This window comes from Nuphar pumila, chromosome 17 (genome assembly GCF_984573655.1).
Source record: "Nuphar pumila chromosome 17, dmNupPumi1.hap1.1, whole genome shotgun sequence".
NCBI classification, from domain to species: Eukaryota; Viridiplantae; Streptophyta; class Magnoliopsida; order Nymphaeales; family Nymphaeaceae; genus Nuphar; species Nuphar pumila.
Genome location: NC_143265.1, coordinates 3,354,483 through 3,362,219, shown reverse-complemented (window position 1 = coordinate 3,362,219; position 7,737 = coordinate 3,354,483).

The window sequence follows — 7,737 nt, the reverse complement described above, 5'->3', positions numbered from 1 at the left end:
AATATCATTAGCAAACAATATATACCATGACACATTTTCTTGAATTTATCTCGTAAGCTCATCCATCACTATAGCAAATAGGAAAGGCCTTAAAGCAGATCCTTGATGTAACCCAACCGTTATAGGAAAATTGGTTGTCACCCCTCTACACGTGCGGACATTGGTTACTACTCCTTCATACATATCCTTAATTATACTAATGTACTTGAGAGAAACACCTTTCTTCATCATTGTCCACCAGAGAACGTCTCTAGATACTCTATCGTATGCCTTCTCCAAATCAATAAAAACCATATGCAAATCTTTGTTCCTCTCTGTATATCTCTCAATAAGTTGTCTAAGAAGATGTATAGCTTTCATAGTTGATCTTCTAGGCATAAAACCAAATTGATTCTCCAATATCATAACAACCTTCCTCAACCTAGACTCAATCACCCTCTCCCAAAGTTTTATAGTATGACTCATGAGTTTTATACCACGATAGTTTGTGCAATCTTATATATCACCCTTATTCTTGTATAGAGGCACCAAAGTACTTTTCCTTCACTCATAAGATGTCTTATTTGTCCGCCAAATCTTGTTAAAAAGATTTGTCAACCATTCTAAACCTTTCTCTCCCAAGCATTTCCAAGCCTCGATAGGTATACCATCTGGGCCAACTGTCCTTCTTGATTTCATTTTCTTCAAAGCCTCTGCAATTTCTTTCTTTTGAATCTTGCACATGAAGTCATGATTTATCTCATGAAAAGGAATGGACAAGTCTCCAAGATCCTGAGCATGACTTTGATTAGATAGTTTATCAAAATAATCTTTCAATCTCTCCTTAATCTCCTCATCTTTGACTAAAACCCTTTGTGTTTCATCTTTGATACATCTAACCATACCCAGATCCCTCAATTTCCTATCTCTCATCTTTGCAAGCCTATAAATATCCTTTTCGCCCTCTTTGGTATCCAACTTATCATAAACCTCCTTATATACCTTATCCTTCGCGTTTCGAACTACTTTTTTAGTTTCCTTCTTTGCTATAATACACTTCACCAAATTCTCATTATCATGACTCTTACTTAGATTTCTATAACACTCTTTTTTAACCTTAATAGCTAATTTGACATCCTCGTTCCACCATGATGTATCCTTACCTAGCGGTGCACCGCCTTTAGACTCACCCAATACCTCCTTAGCCACATTTCTCATGCCACTCGCTATCTTATTTCACATTGATTCTAAATCCTTCTTGAGACACCAATCAGCTTCCTTAACTACCTGCTCTACAAACATTCCTTGTTTAGCTCCTTTCAGTGCCCACCACTTAATTATAGGATCTATCATATGTCTATCCCTTTTGCGGCATTGTCTAATTCTAAGATCTAAAATTAAGACTCTATGTTGTATAGCTACACTTTCTCTCGGTATAACCTTACAATCGATGCAACAACCCCTATCTCTCTTTCTAAGTAGGAAAAAATCTTGCTGACTCATATTAACCCCACTTTTAAATGTTACTAGGTGAGACTCCCTCTTCCTAAACCAAGTGTTTGCTAAGATCATATCATAGGACAAACCAAAATCTAAAATCCTTTCTCCACTTTCATTTTTTTCTCCTATACCATAGCCTCCATGGATACTCTCAAATCAATCCCTACTAATGCCTACATGTCCATTAAGGTCACCACCGATGAAAAGCTTTTCTCCATAAGATATCCCTTGTACTACTCCATCTAAATCTTCACAAAATTGACGCTTAATGGAATCATCTAAACCTACTTTAGGTGCATAAACACTAATAATATTAATAATATCCGTACCTAATACTAATTTAATAAGTAAAATCCTATCACCCTTCCTACGGACCTCCACTACATTATCTATAAACTCACGACTCATAACAATCCCTACTCCATTTCTATTTCTATTTATTCTTGTATACCAAATCTTATATCCCCAAGGTTCTATCACTTTTGCCTTCTCACCTACCCATTTGGTCTCTTGTAGACATAAAATATCAATCTTTCTCCTACACATAACATCTACTAACTCTACCAACTTACCAGTTAAAGACCCTATGTTACAAGTGGCTAACCTAATTTTATGGTCTTGGACTAACTTTTTTACCCCCACCTGTCCAACAAAGTGAGGGAACCCTTGCCTATTTGACACCACACCCAGGCACCGGTGTGACGCGTCACTTCCGGGCGACGACCTAGCACATTATGCAATATAACCTAAAAAAAGAAAGCAAAAATGTTTACAAATAATTGCAATTATTCTAACTAGAATTGGAAACCACAACAAATTTACCATCTTTCACTAAAAGTCTGAATCAATATCATCACTCAACTCTTTTGGTGAATCCATAACGAATCTTGATGATGGAAGAGTTGCAGTTTGGTGATCCAGAGATGGAAAAAAAAATGCCAGAAAATATAATTCTTAAATAAACCAATATTCTTATACAATTATCTTTCTATTTCCCATAAAATTAGTGCAACTAATTAGGTAAATACTAATAATTAACAACTTCTCATGTACCCAACTAATTATCTTTCTAGTTTCCATAAAATTAATGCAACTAATTATGTAAATAACAATAGTTACAAAGTTGCTATGCAACTACCTAATTTCTTTATTTTTTATATTATTAAAAAATTAATTAAATAGCTCAAGCTCGTCGAGCCGACCCAGTAGCCTATGGGCCGACCCAAGCCCGGTCCATGTATATAACAGGTTGGGTTTTGACTAGATAGATAATGGGCCAAGGCCTAAAAACTTGACCCAAACCCAACCCATGGTGGGTCGGGTCAACTTGGCCCATTGGGCTGCCCGACCTGTTGCCCACCCTACTACCAATAGATACTCCTACCAATGGTGGCAAACATGCATGCATGTCAAAGGCATTAAAATGCCTTTTAGCAGAGGTCATAACTGCTGCTAAAGGCATTTTTGTGCACGCAATGTGTTTATCACCTACAATGGGTGGCGTTGTTGTCTTGTTGGCCAAGGTTGGCTGCCAACCCCGTTGGTAGCTACTTCTCTCTCTCTCTCTCTCTCTATATATATATATATATATATATATATATATATATATATATATATATAATAGACACACACGATGCTCTAGGAGTGCCTACTAGGTTTTTTTTTTTGACACAAACCTACTAGAAGTTATAGTTATAGGTTCCATCTTCTCAATCAAACTTTATAGATGCATTCAACATAGTTTATTTGATAAGATTCATGCTTTTTGGACATGAAAATAGGATTTTTTAAGTAATGAAAATTTGCTATATTGTGAGCCATTGATTTTTGAAGATAGTAAAGAACCTACATGTATGCCCTATGGGAAAAGTTGGATCCAGACCTATGATGTATAATGGCTCTCGGAACTCGAGAGATCTCAAAAACTTTATTTACTTCAAGGACCAGTACCTTGAGGTTGGAGGTATCATAGAGAATGCAAATACCTTCCACATTGCAATGATGTACTTTGTGTATGACGTTATGCTTTGGTGGAGATGCCCCCTACACGATGTTAGATGTGGGCTTGTTATGGCAAATTTGTGAGAGGATCTCAAAACAAAACTATGTGATTACTTTTTGCCCAAGAATGTGGAAAGAATGACCTCAATAAGATGTTGGCATTGAAAGAGACATGGTCAATTTATGATTATGTCAAGGCGTTCACCCCAGTGATGTTAGACATTGAGGACATGGGTGACGCAAATCAGTTCTACTTCATGTATGGATGTATGGATTGCAGGGTGGGCCACTACAAAGCTCAACTACCATGACCTTCCAACTCTCGTTGCAGTACTAGCTACTATCCAATGCCATGTCCTCGGTGAGGTTCAAAGCATTCATATCCTTTCCTCTCATCTCCATCCAAGTCTTCTTAGGCCTACCCCAACCTCTTTTAACTAATATATTTTCCCATTTCTACATCCTTCTAACTGGAGCATCATTAGGCCTTCGCCAAATATGTCCAAACCACCGTAAACGATTCTCTCTCATCTTATTTTCAATGGGTGCAATGCCTACCTTTTTACGTATCTCCTCGTTCCGAATCTTATCTTTTATGGTATTTTCACACATCCATTTAAGCATACACATCTCAACTACACTCATTTTTTGAATATGATGTCTCTTGGTAGCCCAACATTCCATACCATATAGTAAAGCGGGCCTAATAGTCATCCTATAAAACTTTCCCTTCAACCGCAATGGCATTCTACGATCGCACAACACTCCAGTTGCACTTTTCCATTTCATCCACCCAACCTTTATCCTATGATTTACATCTCCATCAATTTCTCCATACTTTTAAATGATAGATCCTAAATATTTGAAACAATCATCCACCGGTATTTCTTGCTCACCAAGCTTCACTACACTCCCATCACTACTTCGTTGCTTACTAAACCGACATTCCATATATTTTGTCTTACTCTTACTCAACTTAAAACCTCTTGCTTCCAATGTCTATCTCCATAATTCTAACTTAGCATTAACCCCAGCTCTAGACTCATCAATCAAAACAATATCATTAGCAAACAATATATACCATGACACATTTTCTTGAATTTATCTCGTAAGCTCATCCATCACTATAGCAAATAGGAAAGGCCTTAAAGCAGATCCTTGATGTAACCCAACCGTTATAGGAAAATTGGTTGTCACCCCTCTACACGTGCGGACATTGGTTACTACTCCTTCATACATATCCTTAATTATACTAATGTACTTGAGAGAAACACCTTTCTTCATCATTGTCCACCAGAGAACGTCTCTAGATACTCTATCGTATGCCTTCTCCAAATCAATAAAAACCATATGCAAATCTTTGTTCCTCTCTGTATATCTCTCAATAAGTTGTCTAAGAAGATGTATAGCTTTCATAGTTGATCTTCTAGGCATAAAACCAAATTGATTCTCCAATATCATAACAACCTTCCTCAACCTAGACTCAATCACCCTCTCCCAAAGTTTTATAGTATGACTCATGAGTTTTATACCACGATAGTTTGTGCAATCTTATATATCACCCTTATTCTTGTATAGAGGCACCAAAGTACTTTTCCTTCACTCATAAGATGTCTTATTTGTCCGCCAAATCTTGTTAAAAAGATTTGTCAACCATTCTAAACCTTTCTCTCCCAAGCATTTCCAAGCCTCGATAGGTATACCATCTGGGCCAACTGTCCTTCTTGATTTCATTTTCTTCAAAGCCTCTGCAATTTCTTTCTTTTGAATCTTGCACATGAAGTCATGATTTATCTCATGAAAAGGAATGGACAAGTCTCCAAGATCCTGAGCATGACTTTGATTAGATAGTTTATCAAAATAATCTTTCAATCTCTCCTTAATCTCCTCATCTTTGACTAAAACCCTTTGTGTTTCATCTTTGATACATCTAACCATACCCAGATCCCTCAATTTCCTATCTCTCATCTTTGCAAGCCTATAAATATCCTTTTCGCCCTCTTTGGTATCCAACTTATCATAAACCTCCTTATATACCTTATCCTTCGCGTTTCGAACTACTTTTTTAGTTTCCTTCTTTGCTATAATACACTTCACCAAATTCTCATTATCATGACTCTTACTTAGATTTCTATAACACTCTTTTTTAACCTTAATAGCTAATTTGACATCCTCGTTCCACCATGATGTATCCTTACCTAGCGGTGCACCGCCTTTAGACTCACCCAATACCTCCTTAGCCACATTTCTCATGCCACTCGCTATCTTATTTCACATTGATTCTAAATCCTTCTTGAGACACCAATCAGCTTCCTTAACTACCTGCTCTACAAACATTCCTTGTTTAGCTCCTTTCAGTGCCCACCACTTAATTATAGGATCTATCATATGTCTATCCCTTTTGCGGCATTGTCTAATTCTAAGATCTAAAATTAAGACTCTATGTTGTATAGCTACACTTTCTCTCGGTATAACCTTACAATCGATGCAACAACCCCTATCTCTCTTTCTAAGTAGGAAAAAATCTTGCTGACTCATATTAACCCCACTTTTAAATGTTACTAGGTGAGACTCCCTCTTCCTAAACCAAGTGTTTGCTAAGATCATATCATAGGACAAACCAAAATCTAAAATCCTTTCTCCACTTTCATTTTTTTCTCCTATACCATAGCCTCCATGGATACTCTCAAATCAATCCCTACTAATGCCTACATGTCCATTAAGGTCACCACCGATGAAAAGCTTTTCTCCATAAGATATCCCTTGTACTACTCCATCTAAATCTTCACAAAATTGACGCTTAATGGAATCATCTAAACCTACTTTAGGTGCATAAACACTAATAATATTAATAATATCCGTACCTAATACTAATTTAATAAGTAAAATCCTATCACCCTTCCTACGGACCTCCACTACATTATCTATAAACTCACGACTCATAACAATCCCTACTCCATTTCTATTTCTATTTATTCTTGTATACCAAATCTTATATCCCCAAGGTTCTATCACTTTTGCCTTCTCACCTACCCATTTGGTCTCTTGTAGACATAAAATATCAATCTTTCTCCTACACATAACATCTACTAACTCTACCAACTTACCAGTTAAAGACCCTATGTTACAAGTGGCTAACCTAATTTTATGGTCTTGGACTAACTTTTTTACCCCCACCTGTCCAACAAAGTGAGGGAACCCTTGCCTATTTGACACCACACCCAGGCACCGGTGTGACGCGTCACTTCCGGGCGACGACCTAGCACATTATGCAATATAACCTAAAAAAAGAAAGCAAAAATGTTTACAAATAATTGCAATTATTCTAACTAGAATTGGAAACCACAACAAATTTACCATCTTTCACTAAAAGTCTGAATCAATATCATCACTCAACTCTTTTGGTGAATCCATAACGAATCTTGATGATGGAAGAGTTGCAGTTTGGTGATCCAGAGATGGAAAAAAAAATGCCAGAAAATATAATTCTTAAATAAACCAATATTCTTATACAATTATCTTTCTATTTCCCATAAAATTAGTGCAACTAATTAGGTAAATACTAATAATTAACAACTTCTCATGTACCCAACTAATTATCTTTCTAGTTTCCATAAAATTAATGCAACTAATTATGTAAATAACAATAGTTACAAAGTTGCTATGCAACTACCTAATTTCTTTATTTTTTATATTATTAAAAAATTAATTAAATAGCTCAAGCTCGTCGAGCCGACCCAGTAGCCTATGGGCCGACCCAAGCCCGGTCCATGTATATAACAGGTTGGGTTTTGACTAGATAGATAATGGGCCAAGGCCTAAAAACTTGACCCAAACCCAACCCATGGTGGGTCGGGTCAACTTGGCCCATTGGGCTGCCCGACCTGTTGCCCACCCTACTACCAATAGATACTCCTACCAATGGTGGCAAACATGCATGCATGTCAAAGGCATTAAAATGCCTTTTAGCAGAGGTCATAACTGCTGCTAAAGGCATTTTTGTGCACGCAATGTGTTTATCACCTACAATGGGTGGCGTTGTTGTCTTGTTGGCCAAGGTTGGCTGCCAACCCCGTTGGTAGCTACTTCTCTCTCTCTCTCTCTCTCTCTCTCTATATATATATATATATATATATATATATATATATATATATATATATATATATATATATATATATATATATATATATATAATAGACACACACGATGCTCTAGGAGTGCCTACTAGGTTTTTTTTTTTGACACAAACCTACTAGA